Raw genomic sequence first — 22967 nt, 5'->3', positions numbered from 1 at the left:
CCGAATATGGTGCAAAGTTGAGGGAGCACCATTGGTTCATCATTTTATGGATGCAGGATGCACAGAAGATGACATGTCTTGGCAAGTTGTTGAAGTAGTGACACTGGACTCTTGAGGTGAAGACATATCCACCAGTTTGGAACTGAGAGAATGCAGGTGGATCGACTTATTAGACAGATTGGATTGAATGATCTATGTGAGCTATGTAGATTATCAGTACTTCAAACATTAATTGAGTTGTGGGAAAGAGCATAAGAATGGTTGGTATCTTAAGAGTGAACAACTATCCATTACCTGCTCCATGAACTGTAGACTTTTATCTATTTGTTTGCACATTGACGTGATTTATATGTTCACCAAGAACGATTGTAGGAATATGCATGCAGAGCCTTCATGAATGGTATGCACGTAGGCTGAGATTTCATACAGTCTTGTAACTGTCCAAGAAGATGCATAATAATTATGCACCTCAAATTCCTCCAGTACTAGAAATTGAGAGGACAGATGTAATTAGGCATATACCGTTTGATATCACCTGCCTATTCACAATTACTGTGTTACATCTTTAATATATTTTTCAGCTATTAGCTTACAGGTGAGCATGTAAATATTTGTCTGCAGTGATAGGAGAAGCTCCCTCTGGAGATAGTTTCATCCAATAGTAGTCTATGGATCCCACCAGTGGTCTTGTGTTGTGGCTCATCAGTACTATTTGTTCAGACTTCTGATTTGAGCTTGAATATTACACGTGGATAAGAGAGGTAAAAGGGCACCATGGACAGGAGAGGAAAAGAGGTAACAACTGTAAATGTTGGGCACATGGGGTGACAGTAAGAGGAATCAAGGCTTAACAGAGAAATAGGATTCTCTCTACCCTGAGAGATGTTAGGGTATGTTGAGAGAGCGTTGGGCAGGCGTGTGAATGCCACAACTCCACAATGTGTAATCCACAGTCTGACCTCTCATGAAGACTTTCCTTGATCCGAACATTTTCTTGAAGGCCAATAACTGAAGAGTAAGTTAGAGAGATGTGGATCTGGGATATCTACTACTCACGCATGTTGCTCAGACCACTGGGATGATGCCGGCATTAGGGTTTGAGATGACGTCCTTCTTAAGGTGCAGAATAATGCAACCTGCAACATTTCCCCAGAAGAATTTATTTATATCTTTGTGGGTCTTCTAACCAATTTGCCTATTAAAGATAGTCAAAAACATTTCCAAATGGATAATTGACTAGGAATGTCAGAGAGGAGTTGGCCCAGCCTCTTTCACGCAAGGATTTCCTGACTTTTGGCTGAATCAACCCCTTTTCTATTGGACTTTCAGGAGCAACACATTTTGGGTAAGTTTGATAAATTCATGTTGTATGTTGTTCAATGCTCACTGAGCATTTCAGAATTCTGGTTTGCATGAGAGATGGAGAGTTCTGGTATTTTCGACTATTCTGACATTTGGGGAACTGAAGGACAAGTGGGATGTCTTCTCTATTGCTGTTGCCCCACTAGGACTTCAAACTTAAATCAATCAATCGATCCAGGTTCTTATAAAGCAGACTACTCACCTATGGGGGTCTCAAGGTACTGAGTGGGTTGGGCGGGTGGACCTGCGAGTCAGTCAAAGAGCAACATCTTGAGGTCCTTCCTGAATTGAAGCAGTGACAGTGATTGCCTGAGGTGCAGAGGCAGAGAGCCCTGGGTGTTTGCAGTGATGAAGAAGAAGGATCTTCCTCCAGCCGTGGTCTTACGAATCTGTGGGATGGTGGCCAGGGCCAGTTGAGCAGAGCTGAGCTTTCCGGTGGGAGTGTAGACGGAGAGGCGGTGGCTGAGGTATGCCGGTCCAGCTTTGTGGAGGGCATTTCGGCGTTTGCAGAAAATACAAAATGCTGCTGCCAGTTTGATCTGTAAGATACCTTTCCGCCACTCGATCATCCCCCACCTGAGAAACCTCCACTGGTTACCATTGAATTAAAGGCACCTACCCTGGCATTTAGAGCATTCCGAGGACTAGGCCTAGCGTACCTGAGAGCTAGACTCCAGCACTACCATCACGACTGGACCCTGAGATCCAACCATCAGTGTCTCCTTGCCATTCTCCATTTTCGTAAGGCCAGGACTGGTGGCAGAGCCTCCGCGGTTAGAACCTCTAAACTTTGGAATGCCCTGACACTCTCCATTCGCTTATCAGAGACAGAACTTACTTTTTGGTGTGCCCTCAAAACCTTGTTCTTCACCAGCATCTAATCCATTGTGCCTGTCATCAGCCGACAGCCACAGCGCCGGGACACCCCCGTTGGGGATAGTTGTGCACTCTACAAACTCCCTAATAATAATAATAATTATTGTAAGCATGCGGAGCATGATGGTAATTATTTTGTTGAATGGTAGCCAATGAAGTTCTCTTAGTTGGCCGTTGATGTGCCTGCGGCATGGGATGTCCAGGATGAGTATGGCAAAGGCATTCTGGATGTTGCACACTTTCTTTTGAAGTTTCTGGGTGGTGCCAGCGTAGAGATCATTGCTGTGTTCGAGTTTGCTCCTGACAAGCACATGGGTGACCATTTTCCTGCTTGATGGAGATCCACTTGAAGATCCTAGAAAGCAGGCAGAGCATGTGGAAGTATGAGGACAAAAAACGGTATTGATTGGCAGTTCAATGAGTGTGAGGAGTCCAGGATGATTACGAGGTTCGTGCGTGGTCCGTGGGTGTGGGAGTGGTTCCAAGCACTCCGGGCCACCAGGTGCCATCCTAGGTGGAGGGGGTGGAGCCCAGGATGAGGACTTCGGTCTTGTATGAGTTAAGTTTGAGGCAGCTGTCCTTCATCCAGGTTGCACTGCCTTCATCCTGTTGTGGAAGTTGCTCTTGGTGGGTGTGGGCTAGTCTGTGAGGGAGAGAATCAGCTGGGTGTCATTGGTGTAGGACAAAATGTTGACTCTGTGGCTTCTGATGATGACTGCAAGCAGAGCCATGTAGATGATGAAGAGGATGGGCCTCAGGGAGAATAAAAAACAAGTGTTCGACAATTTTTACTGTTGACTCCTCATCTCCATTTCCGGTCGTAAGACTGGCAATGATGGGCTTCAAATTCCATGTGGTTAACACGTACGTATCTGAAAACTCTAAGTTTAACAAGATGTGGGTGCGCAGCTCACAAAGTCCAGACGTTCACAGTAGATGAAAAAGTCACTTCTTTATTTGAAATAAATTCACTTTTAAAAACATTCCATTTTAATCATCAGCCAACGCGTTTCGCTCCACATGGGGAGCTTCCTCAGGGCTGAAAGCAGAAACAATAACAAGAAAAACATGATTAACAAAAATAAAGACATCACAAGAAAGGCACGAAAAGATGAGACTACACTAAAAACATCACACAAGGTTATTGCAAATATGTGCACTCTCATTGCCAATGGCCTGGCTCCCAGTCCAGTTACATGCATAGTATTGTGTTAGTTTTCAGTATGATTCATTCCTGATGACTATGGTATGCTCTCTTTCAGCTTACATGATCTCTTATTAGCATATTTGATTCTCAGCACGTGTCGGATAGACGGTGACGGGTTATTTTTGGATTAACAAGCTCTTTCAATTGAGATAGAACAACGCTGTGACAGTTACATTGCCGATTGATAGTATTTTTGGTAAGAATTTCTTTTAAGATGATTCCAATTAGAGAATGGGTAGCCCTCCCCTTATTCTCTGGTTGTCTGGTTTCTTGCTTTTGTATTCTTCACTTTGCACTTATAGCTATTATGCCCTCTAGAGAACTGACAAGCTTGCTATGATTATATAAATTGAATTAGGTACTGTTGCAATGAGTGGACCTGGTAGGTCGCTCCCCCTCCGCACAGCTCCACCTGTGTGCCCCTGCCGCTGCTGAGGTCTCGCTCGTAAGTGTGCTTCTTCCGTCTTGGTGCCCCGTTGTTTTGCCTTCTGTGCCACTGTTTTCTCCCTCCTTGTGCCCTGTTTTTTGCCTTCTGTGCCACTGTTTTCCCCCTCCTTGTGCCCCGTTTTTTTGTCCATGCCTGGACCGCGTCCAGCGCCAGGAACTCTGGACCCCGCAAGCAACATGACACCCACCTCCGCTATGACTCCAGCACTCTCCACGCACTCAATGCCGGACGATCTCGCACCTGCTGCCTGGCCGTCCGGAAACGCACCCAAGGACCCTTCTCCTGCTGGAACGGCAGCTTCACCAGCATCCGGCCCGCCAACCCACCCAACATGGAAACAACTTCCTCAGATGTATCCTGCTCAACACCTACTCTGCCCGCAAACACGCCGTTGAACTCTGAGACCTACTCGACACCAACGCCCCAGACGTCGCCTTCCTGACTGAGACCTTGCTGACCCCCTTCTCGGCACCTGACATCGCCATAGTCAACCCCGAAGGCTACAAGTTCACCCGCAAGGACCGCACCAACGGAATAGGAGGAGGAATTGCCATCATCCACAGAAAGATTCTCAAAATCTCGACACACGCGGACGACACATTCAGCACCGCCGAACACCTGCACTTCCAGATCCACCCCAACACCACCCTCAGAGGCACCCTCATCTACAGACCCCCCAGGCCCGACCGCAGTTCTGCGACTCCATCACCGACCTAGTCAGCACACATGCCCTCGCCTCCACGGACTACATCCTCCTCGGGGACCTGAACTTCCACCTCGAGAACAACAACAACGCCAACTCCTCCAACCAGATCGACAACCTCGGCAACCTCGGACTCAGACAACTCGTCACAGCACCCACACACTGCGCCAGCCACATGCTTGACCCCATCTTCTCAGCAAGCACCCATGTCTTCTTCGACCGCACCACCGAACTCCACTGGACTGACCACCGCTGCATCCACTTTAGCTTCCGGAAACCCACCACACACCACCGCACCCAGCAGATGCCTCGCCGCAGCTGGGGCAAGATCACTGAGGACCAGCTAACGGCCGCCCTCGCCCAGAACCCACCCGCAGACCCAACCGACCCAGATGCCGCAGCCCGCAGCCTCAGACAATGGATCAACGACTGCGCCAACACCCTCGCCCCGCTAAATAAACCCTCAAACACCCACACCAGCAAGAGAGCCATCTGGTTCACCAAAGCCCTCCAGGCCTCCAAGCAAACCTGCCAAAAACTAGAAAAAAACTGGACCCACGAAAGAACACCAGAAAGCTACACAGCCCACAGGAACGCCACCCGCCGACACCACCACCTGTCAACCAGGAGCGGAGTCAGCACAAGGACGGAAAGCCTGTCCATGCGGCAAAGACCGCGCACCGCGACTCTGCACTCCTGCTGAAGCTGAAAAACCAAACCGATTAAGGTGAAAATTCAGCTTAAAAAAGCTAAATAGGACCCAACACTAGGTGTGTGAGTACCTTTTACATGTTGTTTGTTTGTTTACTGTCCTGACGAAAGCTCTCTAGACCCGGCTGGGCCAATAGAGCTGAAACATGTCGACACCTTCATATATTGATAGATATATGGTAATCCAGTAACTTGATTATACCTTATATATCGTTAACTTTTAATACAGTGTCAACCTATTTCCATTAAAAAAAAACCATTGGTGACACTCTGTTTTTAGTGTAACAAGAAATTTTCTTTTCCCCCTTTTTCCCTTATGATTTCTGGACACTTCTACCTGAACCAGAGGTAGCCTCGGGTGAGGCAGGCATACCGCACGTTATTTGACAACCCTATGACTATGCCAAGATCCCTGGCGGGGCAGAAAAAAGATATACCGCAACGATCTAGACCAGGCGTTCTATGAGGGTTGTCAATACTTAACCGACGGTTAAGTAGATACCAGTGTCCATTCCCTTTTGATACATTTAGTATTGAACCAGGGGAACCGAATGGACCATGAATCCTCTTCCCTCTTTTTTGATCTGAGACACCACCAACTCATCAGATCTGCCAAAAGGACCGCCTTCAAAGACCGCCTAGACAACAAAGCACACAACAGCAAAGGGCTCTTCAGTATCGTGAAGGAACTCTCCAACCCCAGCTCCAACACCAACGACATCCCACCGTCACAATACCTGTGCGACTCGCTGGTCACCTTCTTCCATCACAAGATCACAGACATCCACGACACCTTCGATGCCGTCACCACCCCGGCAACAGCCCACACCCCCGCTCCCACGACCACCACCCGCACCAACCGCCTGTGCGCCTGGACCAACATCAGCGACAACGACACCATCAAGATCATAAACACTGTCCAATCCGGTTCCCCGGAAGACCCCTGCCCACACCACATCTACAACAAAGCCAGCAGCACCATCGCACCCCACCTCCGGACAACCATCAACATCTACTTCGAGACAGCAACCTTCCTTGAGAGCTGGAAGCAAGCAGAGATCAACGCCTTACTAAAGAAACCCAAGTCGGACCCCATGGACCTCAAGAACATCCGACCCATCTCCCTGCTCCCGTCCCCGGCAAAGGTCATCGAAAAGGCCGTCAACAAACAACTGACCAGCTTCCTCGAAGAGAACAACATCCTAGACCCATCCCAGTCAGGGTTCCGCAGCAACCACAGCACCGAAACTGCCCTCATCGCCGCCACGATAACATTAGGAACATGCTCGACAACAGAGAAACCGCGGCCCTCATCCTCCTGAACCTGTCATCTGCTTTCAACACAGTCTGCCAGCCCCCACTAAGAGCATGCCTCCACGATGCCGGAATCCAAGAGAAGGCCCTGGACTGGACCACCTCCTTCCTCTCCGAGAGAACCCAGAGCATCCGCCTTCCCCCCTTCCGCTCCGAAGCCACCGAGATCATCTGCGGCGTACCCCAAGGCTCATCTCTCAGCCCAATGTTGTTCAACCTCTACATGGCACCACTCACCCACGTCGCCTGACAGCACGAACTAAACATCATCTCCTATGCCAACGACACCCAGCTGATCCTCTCGCTTACCAAGGATTCCCACACCGCCAAAACCAACCTCCACGAAGGAATGAAGGCCATCGCCGACTGGATGAGGAACAGCCGACTGAAGCTGAACTTGGACGAGACAGAGGTCCACATCCTCGGCTCCACCCCCTTGACCTGGGACGACTCCTGGTGGCCGACGGCACTAGGAGCACCCCCTACACCCACCAACCACGCACGAAACCTAGGGGTTATCCTCAACTCCACACTCTCCATGACAAAGCAGCTCTACGCCGTCTCCTCCTCCTGCTTCAACACCCTCTGCATGCTTCGCAGGATCTTCAAGTGAATCCCCACTGAAACTAGAAGGACCTCGTCAGCAGTAGACTGGACTACAGCAACGCACTCTACGCAGGAGCCCCGGCCAAACTCCTGAAACAACTCCAACGCATCCAGAACGGCTCCGCACGCCTGATTCTCGACATCCCCCGCCGCAGCCAAATCACACCCCACCTGAAAGACCTGCACTGGCTCCCCATCAACAAGAGGATAACCTTCAAGCTCCTCACCCACGCACACAAAGCACTCCATGACACCGGACCAGCGTACCTCAACAGACTACCCAGCCTCTACACCCCCGCCCGCCAGCTATGCTCCGCAGACCATGCCCTCTCCACCGTCCCCCGCATCCGAAGAGTGACCGCTGGCGGCAGATCAATCTCCCACCTCGCCGCCAAGACGTGGAACACACTCCCCATCCACCTACGGCAGACAAAAGACCTTCTAACCTTCAGGAGACTCCTCATGACCTGGCTCTTCGAATAGTAGCAGCACCCCCCCTAGCGCCTTGGGACCCTCACGGGTATGTAGTGTGCTTTACAAATGCTATGATTGATTGATTGATTGATTGATTGATATAATGGTGCTGCAGCCACTAAGTACCTTAAAACATGTTTGTAATTGAGTGTCGCTATGGTTGCAAACTTATGTTGTGTAATTGGTTTTAATGTATTACATTGTAGGGTATGGTTCTTGGTTTTTATCAAATGTCATTGTCGTCCGTGATTTTTGTTATGTTTGCATTTATCACCGTTTTCATTTGAGATATTGTTTGTTAATTGTGACTTTTGCATATTCGAAATAACCTTGTGAGATGTATTTTAGTGTTGTCTCTTCTTTTTGTGCCTTTCTTGTGATGTCTTTATTTTTGTTAATCATGTTTTTTCTTGTTATTGTTTCTGCTTTCAGCCCTGAGGAAGCTCCCTATGTGGAGCGAAACGTGTTGGCTGATGATTGAAATGGAATGTTTTTAAAAGTGAATTTATTTCAAATAAAGAAGTGACTTTTTCCTCTACTGTGAACGTCTGGACTTTGTGAGCTGCGCACCTCCATCTTGTTAAACTTATATTTTGATCTGGAGCACAGCAGCATCACTCAACGGCTGGCGTAGGGGTTGGTTGCACAGCTATCTATATATTTAGGAACTGGCACGAGATGCGGCACTGAGGGTCTGCTGTTGCTGTTAGCTGTTAGCTGCCTGGTATCTGAAAACTCTGTTTGTAGGTGAAGTTTTCTTAGGAACTGGCATAAGTAATTCAGTAGCCATCTACATTTTTTTAAATAAGTTTGGTGGTGCAACATCTGTGCCAAGAAGTGGTTTTTCGCAATAGCCGAGCCAATGTGTACTGTATGGATGTTTTTGAGGAGGCCACAGACCTTAGAAACAAGTTTCAAACAGCATCTGCAGCCAGTGAAACACACAAGCATTTCAGTTGTTTGTAAAGAAAGCTCAATCAGCTACAGAAAATGATGTGCAACATTAGCTGCCACTTTAAACAGTTGGGATACATTTATTGACCTACAATTGTAATACATCATACCACGCTGCTTGTTTTTTTTTTATGATTGCACTATATAGTAAGATTATCTTCTGTTTAGCTGATTACCTTGGACGAACAAATGCACACTTTGAAGATGCCGTTGGTATACTATAAAGAAAAAAATAACTAGGTGTAATGCACAATTGTTGGATATTCTTCAAGATTTCGAGGTTGAACATGGTTTTAGAGGTAAATGACATTGGCCTATTGTTTCAAACGGCTGTTTATGAGCATTTGTGACATATATTTTTTGTGTCAAGGCGGTTCAACAGGTGTGTTTTTTGCTTTTAGGTCTGCAATTTTTCTTTATATTTCTGTAAAATCCATTTTGATTCATTTCATCAGCATGCAATCCATGAATCCTCCTCGTTTTCTTCTGTCTCCTGATGAACCGCCTATGCACTGGATGGAATGGTACAGAGCTTTCAATGGCTATTTAAGTGCCATAGATGGTTTCAGATTAACGCTTGACAGCAAACCTGGGAGTATATTAGCAAAAACCTTGTTAAAATTATCACTGTTTTAGCGTCAGGAAACTGCTGCTAACACGGCGATATTAGGCTTGCTAATATGCGTTATTGAATTCCAATAGAAGCCCAGGTTAGATGTGAAGGACATCTAACCTGGGCTTCTATTGGAATTCTATAATGCATATTAGCTAGCCCATTATCGCCGTTTTAGCGGTAGTTTCCTGCCACTAAAATGGCGATAATTTTAACGAGGTTCTTGCTAATATGCCCCCTTGTCTTTTAGAGCACTCTTTAGGGCTGGAAGGTTAAGAGATTTTTGAACATCTGCCAGTTTTTGTTTCTGACGACGGTGATGATCAATTGGATGAGTATGAGAAAGCAGTAAAAGCACTTGAACATCTTTTCTCCAAACTGCCTAACCTTGTTGTCAGGAGACACAAATCGTTTGCTCATGAGCAACAAGCTGATGAATCTATAGACATGTATCATAATGTCACAGAGCAACTTATAAGGGACAAGTTAGTTACTATATGTTGCAATAAGAAAACCCAAGATAGGCGCTTGTTTTATAGAAACCTGCCTTTGGAAGAAGCCGTAGGAATTGCTAAAAGTATCCAGAGACTCTAAGGAATCTACAAAAGTTTTGGATCATCTTCATGAAGACTCAGAGTGTGTTGTTAAAAGTTTGAAAAATGTTTTGTTTAGTAAGAATAGCATCTTTAAATTTTTTTTTTTTTTAACTGTTTGCTTTAGATGTGCTTCGAAGGGGCACATTGCTTCTGACTACGAAAATTATTCTGATAGCCATCAGTGCCACAAGAGCCCTTCTGAAGCACACAATTTATATTTTATCTGTAGACAATGGCCTGTTGCTGGCCGTCAATCATAAAATGGCGGGCAGAGTCTCTCAGATTGAGTAGGAGGGGGCCACTCCAGCACCGACGACAACAAAGATTCAACACAAGCATTGGCATAGCCAATAGGTTTCGCTTTTGGGACCTTATAAGTATTTAGTTATGCAGCACAATATCCTTGGTGCAACAACATTAACTGTTGCATGATTAAACACTTTTAAGGCCCCAAAGACGAGACCTATTGGCTATGCCAATGCTTTTTTTAAAGAGGTCAAGCACTGCTATCAGGCTCTTGCTGTCACTTAGAGGTAGAGAGAGAGGTGTGTAGCGAGAGAGAGAGAGAGAGAAGTGTGTAGAGAGAGGTGTGTAGAGAGAGGTGGGTAGAGGGGGGTAGAGAGAGAGGGGTAGAGAGAGAGTGGTAGAGAGAGAGAGGTAGAGTGAGAGAGGTAGAGGGAGAGAGAGAGAGAGAGAGAGAGAGAGAGAGAGAGAGAGAGGGAGAGCGCTGCATAGGCGAGGCCTAAAAACGGGGTGAGAGGTCAGGAAGAGGGAAGTGTGAATCTTTCCGTTTTTTTTTCCAGAGGCACCATGTTGTCTCAAAACTGTCCCGTCTCTCTTTTCAACAGACAGAGACTTTCTCTTTTCTACTAGAGCTGCTGTTGGCTTCCTTTGCGATTCTGACAGTTAAATTAAGAACCTTTCCTTTTTCCTCCCAGGGATGCTGACCATCCCACTTATGATATTTGCTGCTTATTGGGACTTTAAAAATCCAGATTTCTATGTACTCTGTACCTGATCCATCATGGAATATATTTAGCATTTCTCTGTAATGTCTCTATTGAGATTTGCAATAAAACCCTTTAACTTTTTTTGATCTAGAACTCAGTACTGGAGTGGTCCCAGTCACTATTTTAATTACTTAAGATTATGGGCCTGATGTCAATGAGAGTGGTGACTTATCACGAGATCATGGGTGCAAGAGCTGAGCTGCCAAAGGTAAATATACGGATGACCCAAATATTGGGGTACAGTACATTATTAGGGTTCGGCTCCCTACAGTCACAAATATATTGAATAAAATTATAGCAGACTCTGCATTGCTGGGACTTGGTAACAATACATCTGCCACACAGCATTTTCGTTCTGCTGAAAAATGTTAATAAGACGTCCTTTCTGACTTTGTGCTCTTCTCTTTCAAACATGTATTTCATGAGCAGGCTCATCAGTAAGAGGCAGAACATCAAAAGGCAGACTACGAATAATGTGATCACAACACAAAGCATGCAGTATTCACAGGGGTTGCAAAATAATATAATGTACTGCTTTCCAACGCGCGTATAGGTTTTCAATGACGTTAAGCAATAAAGTTATAAATGTTGATTGGAAAGTATGAAGAACAATGAAAATCATTGCTAAGCAGCAAGGAAATGTTTCTTATTAAGAGTGGAGTATATTTTTTCTCAAAACATTTAAAATAGGACTATGAAAGAAGAAATTGCTTATCAACCAACATCTTTGAATGTAACTAAAATGTTATCAAATCGATGAAGAAACAGATTAGTTGTAGTAATTGGAAGTGCACCCATAATATAATAAGTTGACACGCATGATTTTCAGTGGAGTTCCAGGAATACAAGAAAATATATACAAAACTGAGCTTAGATACAAATAAGAACCCAAGTGTAGGCTACTAAATCTATTTTCTAGTTTGCAATTAGTTATGTGCTTTACTTGACCTCTGAGCACAAATATATTTGTAAATTTACATTTCCAATTGAAAAGTTTGACAGCTGCAAGGAAAAACATAACTTGATGAGCTACTCAGAAATGTAGCAAATGCAGGAACTTTGTATTGTATATGTTGTAAAAAAAAAAAAGATTTGTTGTTTGCTCGAAACATTTTTCCTGTTCCAAAGAAATACACGTCTAAGTCACAATAAAAAAAAATATTATCGAGGGGTCCGTCACAAGACAACGTCAGTGGTTTTAATTTGAACATGTCTGTCTGTACCATGCCAAGTGCAACTGTTTCGCAGTGCTTCAGGCCACAGTGCATTAAACTCTCACTAGTGGAATAAAATATGATAGGCAAGTACCAAGTTCGAAACCTAAGCCATCCTTTAGAAGTCAGTAAACGTAATACTATTCAAATGGGCAATAACACCTGCTATCAATAATGTTTAGAAATGGCTGAAGTGTAGTATGAAAAGCTTTAAGTCGATGTTGCCATTGCAATCGGGTACGTATACGTGTTTTCTTAATAAAAATGAAACAGCTTTAGCTAAAACAGTATTACACCACTGCTTGCAGACAACAGTGTTCACATGACGTTCCAAGCTTCACACAGGAACCCAGCAAATACAAATATTATGCATCTAGAAAAATCCAGACAATGCGGTGCAAGTGGGCCAGCAGTTCAAATATAGTGGTGGTTGTCTTTTGAAGGCGAGAATCGAAAACATTGTACTTTCCGCTGCTACGGCAGGCAGCAAGGCACACAAGCGGCTTTTTAGGCCAACTCAGCGAGGAAGAGGTGAATGCATAAACGTCAAGGGCCGAAGTGGGGAAGCACACATGTTCTTACGGAAAAATGATACAGACCTGTTTGAATTTAAGTGAGCCCGCCTTGGGGAAATCTACCCACCAGCAGCTATCCAGTTCACATGGCGCACCAGGATCTTCTGACTACTGACATCAACAGAGCATCTCTATGGCCTCATCGCCAATAAAAACAAGCATTGGCCGCTCGACGCGGGAAGCTTGTAGTAATGTAAAAAAAAAAAATACTATCAGCACGAAAAAGTGAAAGTGATCACACTGGAAGGGAGGCTGATGGTGGCTGCGCTCGTGCATGCTCGCGTGAACACAAGCGCTAGGCCACCAAAAGCCTGTGGCAGCACTTTGAAAACCCCAATACTAAATGTCTCGCAGAGCAGCGCATGCGCTGGCTCAGCGACACCTAAAAAGGACAGGAATAGGAGATGGCTGTATGAGTTGGAGCCCTCAAAATGCGCATAGAGGACCAGGAGAGACTGACTCACTATAATGTACTAAAACGAGGTACACTCTGCAGAGAGTCCAGTGGGTCCCAGATTGGTACGCAGAGGCAAAAGTAGTTAATGATAACGCTTTTATTGTGGTAGTGCAGGTGAGCAGTTAGACTTATCAGAGGGTAGTGCTAAGTATTTCTTGTACTCACAGAGGCAATAAATGAGACACACGCTCATGAAGGAATCCGAGACCATTTTGCAAAAATAACTCTGAGTTTATATAATTTTTTAGACCAAGAACTTTGTTCACAGGTAAGTACTTTTTTTAGTTTTGATTTTTCCAAGTTCGGAAAATAACTCACTATTGTGAGCAGTTACGCAGAATGATAGTCTACAGGAGTAAAATAAAAAATGTGTACAAAATTGTACAGAAGGTTCTAGGGGTTCACCTTTGAGGTTTAGGGTAGCAGCAGGCCAAGGTCCAATGTTCTACAAGCAGATTGTCGGGACCGACCCCTATTCGGCTGGGACCAGGGTGCTGAGGTCATTGGTATCTGGTGCGCTACGAAGAAGGGAGGTCACCTAAAGACAGGTTGCACAGGGGGACTTACAGGTAAGTCCGGGGGACCCAAATTAGAGATTGGGTCACAAGGGCCTCAGAACCATGGGAGTACAGCTAGTTAATCGGTACCCAGGCCGGGCGGGCTGGGTGCAGAGCAGATTGTTCAGCCGGGCTCTGTGCGTCAAAATGGTCTTTCATGGTCAGGCAGGTTGTAGGGACGATTCTGGGACAGCTGGTCCTCTCATGGAGCAGGCCTCAGGCATCTTGACGTTCCTCAATGGATGCTTGCTTCTTGGGCAGTTGTAGTCAGGATTGGACTCTTCATCTCGGTGTCGGTTGCATATGGTCTGATACCTCGGGTATTGCTATTGTACGGCCGGTAGGTCCTGATGTTCTCTCACTTGATTGGGGGACATATCTGACTCTCAGGAGCTGGTGTACTGCTTCTGGTTCATTTGCTGCGTCAGCGTCTCCAGGTAGTGAAAAGTCGGTCAGTCAGACTCTGCATGTTCGGTCTTGCAACTGCAGGAGAGCAGTTCCACTACTCCAAGGGAGTTCTCTTGTGATTGGCAAAGGGCTGGAGGTGCTCTGGGATTCTTTGAGGCCTCACAGCAGCAGGGTGAGTCAGCACACCAAGATGGTCAAGTCATTTGAGGCAGCAGGCAGGATTTGCGCTAGATTCTGTAGCAGGTACTCTGTTCTTGGGTCAGCAGCTCTTCTTTGTCTGTTGTCTACTTAGGTCTGTTGAATCTAAAGTTCAGGGTCCAGGGATGCCACCTAAATACTAAATGTAGGGGTGCTACAGAGGGAGACAGGTAGAATCCAATGTGACCACTTCCTTTGGGGAGTGGGCACAACCCTGACCCTAATTGGTTATTTCCCTCTCAAAGAAGATAGAGCAAACTGAGAAGTGGGGTTCACGTCGCCTGTCTCTCCTTAGGGGTGATGCTAGCTGAATGTTGGCCCACCTCCTAATCTAACTAGTTTTCCCACCTGCCGCCCATCAAATGTGGAGCAGGACAGGGGATAGCACCCTCCACTATCTGGAGATGCTTGGGTTGCCTTTCAAAGGCAGCATCACCTTTGAAGCTTTCAGTCTTGAAAGGCCATACCAGCTTGGGGGAGGTGCGAAGCACCTCCACCCAGAGCAGACTTTGTTCCTGGCCTCTGAGAGTGCAGGCTCACAGTCCATGAGGTCAAAAACATGGCTGGCTGTGGCAGGTGGGCTAAGACAAGTCAGAAATCACACCACTGTTTGGTAGGTTTTCCGGGGACCCTTCAAGGTGTTCAGTGTAGATTTATCATTAATTCCAACACTGGCATCAGTGTGGATTTATTAAGATGAGATGTTTGGTACCAAAGATCCCTGGGTACAGTGAAGCCATCATGGTGCTGGGGAACCCATAATGACGGGTGTCCAGTCCATGCACTCTATATGGCTTCCATGCGCACTTACAATATCCAAGAATGGACTTAGATATTGTAGGCTCATATCTGCTCAGGCATATATGATCACACATGTGGGAATGCAGCTTTATGGTAACAAGGCCTCCAGTAGGGGTGACTTACCTCTACCTTTTGTAGTGTCTGGGAGCATGGCACACAAAGGGATGTGTGCCAAGTGGACTCCAGTTTTCTCTGCACAAAGACATGCATCCTATACTAGCAATTTGCATGTTCTTGGTGAGGGGTCCAAATTTGTATTGCAGCCCTAGTGGACCCTCTCCAGTCACAATGCCCTGGGTACCAGTGGTACCATTTACTAAGGACTTATAGGGGTTGATGAAGTTGCGCCAATTTTGGTACAGTTTTGGAAAAGAGCTCTGGCACTAGGAACCTGGTTAGAAGGGACCCAGTGCACTTTCAGTCAAAATCACATCATGTTTCAGGCAAACAGCTTGGGCTAACCGTCTCAAAAGAGGCACTTTCCTACATACCCCATCACGGACCCTGGAGAGGGCAGTAAGCATGCAGGACTAGGTGATTCCCTTCAATGGGAACTGGTCAAAATCGAGTATTTAAGGGTCACATTTACTGCACAGAAGAGCGAGTTTTCATGGCAACATTGTGGAGGCCATGGCTACTCTGTAGCAATCTGTCAAATGTTGACAACACTCCCATTTTTGGTGCTGGGTAGAGTGGTCCTGTCAAAGATGGTGCTTTCCCTAGGCTGTTGTACTACTTTACTTCCCTTCTAAAACTGGTCCTAGGAAAATATCTTGAGATATTGATTTAGCACATTGCTCCTGTAGCTCAAATGGGGACCCCACAGGAAAAAAATATCGCTAGTGAAGCTATGACTTCCTACCTCAGAGGGGATGGATAACTCTCCCTGCCCCAAGTTTTGGCGGCACAATTACAGTGGGCAGTACGCTGGCAAGGCCTATGCTAAGGGACCCACTGGAAGGGGGGACTTTACTCCTCCCCAAGGGCTGATCTTGTGGGTATACTGCTGGTCCCCTGGGGTGTTCCCTGCACTCAGGATGAGAAGATCCTGATTACAACCTCTAATATGCATGGACTTGAGCTCTACAGTATATGTGCACCTGCATTCCATCTCCCTGAAAGCTCCTACTCACATCTCAATTAGCCCTGCCCAATGGGGTAACTAGATCAACGTCTGTGACTGGGTGGCACTGGGGATCGCCAAATTTGGGGATATGTATGTACATGGGATGGTTGCAGAATTTGCAGTCCTAATAGAGCATCATGAAATACCAATGGACCATTTCTTGATGTATGGAGCAGTTGCAGTGCGATGCACCAATGGTGGCGAACTGGAGCAGTCAGTGCTTGTCTGCAGTTGATCTGCAGGATTAATCGGCACAGGAATACAAAGTTGTTACTATACCAGGCGCACCTAGATCGGTCAAAAAGTGACCGACAGCCGCTACAAGAGTGTTGGGCACTAGATGTAGGCCCCCCTATCAACAAAACTGATTGAAATAAGATACCTGCACATGCACCAAAAGTATCACGTAATGAGCGTTTTAAGATGATACAGTATTATTTCTTTCATAGGCTGTACTTCATGCTGAAGGTCGTGAATTTGATGTTCCTGGGAGCACAGGTGGGTTGCCCCAGATTTGGGGGGATAACACTGGGTTTATCACATGGTCTGGCTATGCCCCAACCTGACTGTGAATTGGGACTTGGTGGCGGAAGTTATTAAGGTAGCAACTCACAGGTCTTTGGCCAGGACCCCGGGTGCCTGCCTGTTGACAAGGCTCCCTAGATCATAAGGCAATACAACCACATCTTAGTTTGCAGATCTGTGGCTGATCCTAGCTAGACGCCAATTGGAAATGAACAAGAAGTCCCTGGAGGACCCCAGGGTGAGATGCTGGTTGAGAGAACTCAACAAGTGGGGCAATTGTGAGGGTGTCGCAGCAGGAGATCAACATGGGAATCAGAACCACGGATTGGTTAGCCACCTGGAACCAGATAACACAGGACATACCACAGATAGATGATGGAGGGCAAATAGTACTCACTGAGGGGAATGAGGACTGCCTAAGCAGGCACAATGCGAGAGAGGACCCATTGGTCATAGAGACCCAGGTGACGTCCAGATATGAATCCCCACGAACACATCCCTATGCGTTGGTACGCAACTGCAACATGGTAGCGCTGAACAACTGTACACAAGCGTCCTGTTACGCACTATAATATATGGGTCATATATTCTCTCTCTGGCACAGTTTGGGAGCTTACAGAAATGTATATTCACTGTGACCTTGTCTATCTGACCGAGACACTGAAGAACAGGTGGATGGATTGGGACAAGGGTGTCACGGACCAGTATAACATGCATTGCTGCTGCAAGATATCAATGAACAATGTTTTTTTTTTTTAAATGTGCTTTTGTTATTGCTTTTTTATTGTTTGCTCAGCTAGGATGCATTTTGTGGCAGTATAATATAAACCAACTACTCCACCATATAGTACGAAAAGAAGTTCTTGTGAATGGTATCTCATGCTATCAGTTAGAAATATTGACAAAGGAACAAATAGTTCCCATTGTATGGGAATCATAGTTTATGCATGGTCAATAAAAAAAGTGTACTATATTGTTTAATAGAAAGTTATAGTCCTTTACCAGGACTGCAACTTTCGGTGTTACAAAACAGCAGACATATGCCCTACAATCCAGTTTAAAGTAAGTAAGTTATGATCCAAAACCTAAAAAATTGATATTGTTAGTTTTTCTCAGCTGCACAACCGTACAAACAAAGTTATCCACTGGATAAGGAATAACAGACACTGCTTTTCATTAATTAGGTTAGATCTAGTAATGGTGAAATGCTGTTCCATGCAGGAAGTTTAATTATATAGCCTTAGACATGAGCAAAGAGGAATGCACCCATGGACGAGTCAACTTTGACGTACTAACCTCCCCACCTAAGGGCCCCCTAATACAATTCAAATTTAGTCTCCCCATGGAGTACCCTAAACGTAGTGTATGTACACCCAATGAAATCACACCAATCACAAAGAGAGAAGGTCTCTCAAGGGAGGCAACAAATTGTAGATCTCAATGAAATTATTGACTGACTGCGGAAGAGAGCTGGGTCTGCGATAATAGTAAGGCGTCAACCCGTCCCCCTTCAACAAGAACATATAGCATATACAAATATGACCATAGCAGGTGGTTTAAATGCGCTACTGGGAGTAGCTGTACCCTCAATTCCTCTACAGAACAAAATGGATGCACTATCAGACAGGACAAACAGAAATCAGTAAGGCACTTTATCACTGCTGCACAAATGCATATGGGATTGATTAATGAGTGGGAGGTAACAACACATTGGGGAGGTACACCCTTAACCTTAATTCCTGTATAGCAAATAAGGAACAGATCATAGCTTAAATTTCTTTGCTGGAATGTAGCAGGATTAAGATCTAAAATCGCTGACCCTGAGTGTGGAATGTACATTGATAATTTTCATATCTGTGTTCTCCAAGAGATGTGCGCACTTCGACCTGTATTTAGAACAGCATTTGGAAATTTTAGTATTGAGGCGGTATGATCCCCGCTGACGGTCGGCCATCAGGAAGCCTTACAATGTGGGTCAAAACCTCATTAGCGTGAAAAATAAAAAAGCTTAGCTCTAAATCCAAAGATATTCTTGGCCTGGACATAACTAGTATAAAAGTGTCCTGAATATCCATAATCATCATCATCATCATAAAATCTTTATTTCGGTAAAATACCATAAAAGCACAGTAAAAACATGTGACAACAGTCCAGATAGATGACATTATCAGTTAATCATAGCAAGTAATTCTCAGATTTCATTAGGATCAGAACAATAAATAACTTTCTAAAAAACACTAATGAAGACAGAATATCCATAATCGTTTACTTAGCCTTTATCAGGAATAATCAGGAATATGAAACTTTAAAAGCTGTGGGGTAACTCTTTGAGACTACTAATAAAGGAGGCCACCTTATATTAGCGGAGGACTTTAATACAACATTTGAACCCCTAGACTTTATTCAGAATCTTACGCAAAGAGAAGATGATTAGAGAGGCATACATAAGTTATCAAATCACCCGTTAAATAAATGCTTGAGTCTGACTCTTCAGATCGCATTCCTCACACTAGCAAAGGGAGTTTGTGCTTGCAATGGGGACACAAACTCAAATAGAGGAGCTAACTTCACTTATAAGAGGGCCAATTCTAGCAGTCGAAGTGAATATATATCACTTGATTTAAATGTATGGCCCACTGTCCAGGACATGATGGGCGCTGAAGGGCCGGACAGTGTCCATAATGCCCTGGAATTAAAGTTGAAATACCCAATTTTTTCAAGTGAGATCCTGCTCCCTGATACATGTGGCCTGCCAATTGTTTCCTCCAACAACATAAGGAAAATAAAGTATCCATTCATAGAGTCCGAAAAGAGCATACTGGCTTGTATATACTTCAAGGTTATTACAGCCTTACATATTCTTGGGGAATCTGTACAATCTGCAATGCCTGTTATGAATACGTTTAATAATCTTCTTGAGTCTATTCAGGAGCACTTTTTTTAGAACTATCACGGCACAGAGGATAAGAAAAGGGGCACAGAGCGGTTTGACAACAACTTTAAAATAGCTAAATAATATCTGACAAGTGCTATAAAAAGTGGCTACAGAATTGCTGTAATGGTCGGGAGGAAGATGTATAAAGGGGAATAGGCCCTAGCCATGAAAAAGTGGGAAGAAACCTGTTGGAGAGAACTAGTCAGTGCAGCAAAAATGAAAGATGCTAGATTCCTTTGCCATTTGCTTGCCAAAGGGGTACCCTTCAGTGTAAGTGAGGATGACTTCCACATTGAAATTCATAGTTAGGAACAACACTTTACCAGCAGATATTCTACTGAAGAGATATCTGAAGGTAATATTGCTGTGTAAGTAGCTTTGCCTGACTATAATATTGAGGAAATCTCTTCCATAGTTGCATTCACTATGGCAGAAACACCAGCAGCTATTAAATCAATGAAAAGGGGCAAAGCTCCAGGCCTAGGTAGGCTACCAGGGGATTTGTATTGTTCGGAACCAGCTGTGTGAGGATATCTACTGAATGCAATATCAAACGCTATATCTAAATGGGCAGAGATACCTGAGACCTGGAGGGGAGCAGAAATAGTCCTAGTTTAAAAAAAAAAGGGGATAAGTGTGACCCCATTCATTATCAGCCCATAAGCATGATTGTAAACAACTTTTGGGAAGAATTCAATTATAGATGGATGATAAACAAATATTGTCTAAATTACAAACTGGAATTCAGGCACCCACGAGTACCACGGATCAAGTACTTTGGTTCCTATTGATATTATGGAAACTGTTATCATTAGTACGGGGTTTCGTGGATTTATAGTCAGATTCTGATTCGATCCCCAGAGGGAAGCTGTGGTCCATATTGATGGAGATGGGGATGCCACTAGATATCTTGTCCTTGCTTACGCTTACATAGCGGGAATTATACCCGGGAAAGATGGGGGAAGGAGGTGAAGCTAACAGATTGTATAGTCATAATGATGGGAAGGGAGGTAGGGGTGTGTCCTTGCCCCAACCCTGTTCACAATCTCCATGAATGGCTTGATTAATAGTTTATACGACTGCATTAGTGATTGCCCATGGTTAGTGAATGAGCTTATCCCTGCCCTCTTTTTCGCCGATGATACTCTGTTAATCTCAAAAACAGCTATGGGATTGCTGAGCATCGTAGACAAATTCTCAGAGGCATGCTACAGGTTTGGCTTGGAAATTAATTTTACCAAAACCAAGTTTATGGTATTTTAGCCACATAAGACCTTTAGGGGGAAAGTACGACTGGGATCTACCAATCTGGAATAGGTCAAATAATTTGATTACTTAGGCGTGAGATTGTCCGGTAACTTATCGTGGGCCCTCCAAATTCTGAAAAGCCAAATGTCCTTACAGCATGTTGAGTTTGCAACTAGAAGAAAAATAAAAAGTCCAAATTCCATCCTATATCCTGGGTCCTTATAATGTTCTCATGCCAATGGATTGGGCACAGCATTGTACTGGGCTAGATTATAGGGCCATGACAAAACCAGGGCACTTGAGTTAATAGAAAACAGATTTATGTGATTGATATTGGCCTTGCCTAAAAGTGTCCCCCCCAAGCGACTCGATTTAGGGATGCGAAATATTGTAAATGTTGCCTCCCTGAAACCTTTGTTATATTGGTTAAAGCTTTGGTTGTCGAAGTCGCAGATCCCCATCAAAGAGGCTGTGGCTGAAGTTAAAGAGATGAACTAACACTTGGTAATACCTTGGTTTAAACACATCAAAACCTGGTTGTACAACCTTAGTTTGCAAGATGCGTGGGTATAAACCAATGGCTTCATTTATGAGAAATGATGCATCGCTGCGTGAAAGCAGCGATGCGCCACTTCTCAGTGCACACTCCTTGCGATATACCTGATGCGTCATATTTAATGTATGACGCATCATGTCGCAAGGAGTAACAGATACGTCAGTATTTCTGACGTATCTGTAAGTGCAAAAGTGACGCATTGCTGGAGTGTGTCACAAAAGTGACGCAACTCCAGCAATGCTTCCTTTCACATGGGGCAAGCCCCATGTGAAAGGGCTTGCGTCAGTCTTATGCCTGCTGTGAGACAGGCGCAAAAGATTTTGACGCAACGGTGTCCTAAAAGTGACGCAGTGAAATCTCATAGATTTCACTGCGTCACTTCTACGAAGCTTTTTGCCGGGAAATGCCCCCCCCTGCATACATTATACCTGATGCAGGTATAATGTAGCGCAGGGGTTTACATAGTGACGCATCTGCTTAGATGCGTCACTTTGTAAATAGAGCGCAACAGGAGGCATGTTTTACGCCGCCGATGCGTCACAAAAAGTGACGCATCGGAAGCGCAAAACTGTCGCAAGGCCTCATAAATGAGGCCCCAAGCACCTTAACAGGGCGCTCTATGGATGTAAAATGTTTTCCAGTTTTTCAACAATTTCTGGATCAGGTTGAGCCTCCTCTGGCGAGATCGTTTTCCTAAAACTCAGATATGGAATTCTCCCTGTGAATGAGCTCAGGAATAAGTGGCAGGCAAGTTGTATATCACCCCTATGTCATGCGTGTCTTGTATTGAAACTGTGGAACACTTTTTGTTCTTTTTCCCCTTCTTTGCAAAACCCAGAACCAAGTGTATTGTCCCGGTGTGCCGGCAATTGTCGCTGGTATGATATAGATTGGCAATGCGCATGTTACAATCTGAGCAAGTGGTTTTCTCGATATCCGGATACCTATTGAAGGCCTGGCACATAAGGCGCAAATGTATTAACAATGTTTAAAATGACTTTAGTGTCCCACAATCAGGTGCTATATGACCATGAAATCATTATAGAACTACTGAAATCCTTATTTATAATGAGTGGGCTTGTTATGTACTTGCACTTTAAGAAGAATAGTTATGTAGTTGAGTGTAATTTTTACTGGTCAGGAAAATTTCACCCTTAATTAGATCCTGCGTCAAAACCATAATGTCTTTTTAACATTTGGGATACTGTTGTGTTTTTTACAACACATGTAATTATTATTTTTTGGTTGATTGAAAAGCTTTATTTCCATCTCTAGGATCATAAATGCGACATGTATTATACAAAAACAAATATAAATACACTCATTTACATATAAATAGGTGGCATTACCAATTTTTCTCTCAATACAAACCCTTACCATGACCAGACACATCTTCAGCTCTTGTCTCAATAGCAGAATTCTAAACAATTAGTGTAAAAATGAAAGTGCAGGTACAAATGACATGCTACTATTGAGTACAAATAAATAGATTA

Source organism: Lissotriton helveticus, chromosome 3_1 (assembly GCF_964261635.1).
Source record: "Lissotriton helveticus chromosome 3_1, aLisHel1.1, whole genome shotgun sequence".
Lineage (NCBI taxonomy): Eukaryota > Metazoa > Chordata > Amphibia > Caudata > Salamandridae > Lissotriton > Lissotriton helveticus.
The sequence above is the reverse complement of the archived record's forward strand: the minus strand, read 5'-3'. Positions refer to the sequence as shown.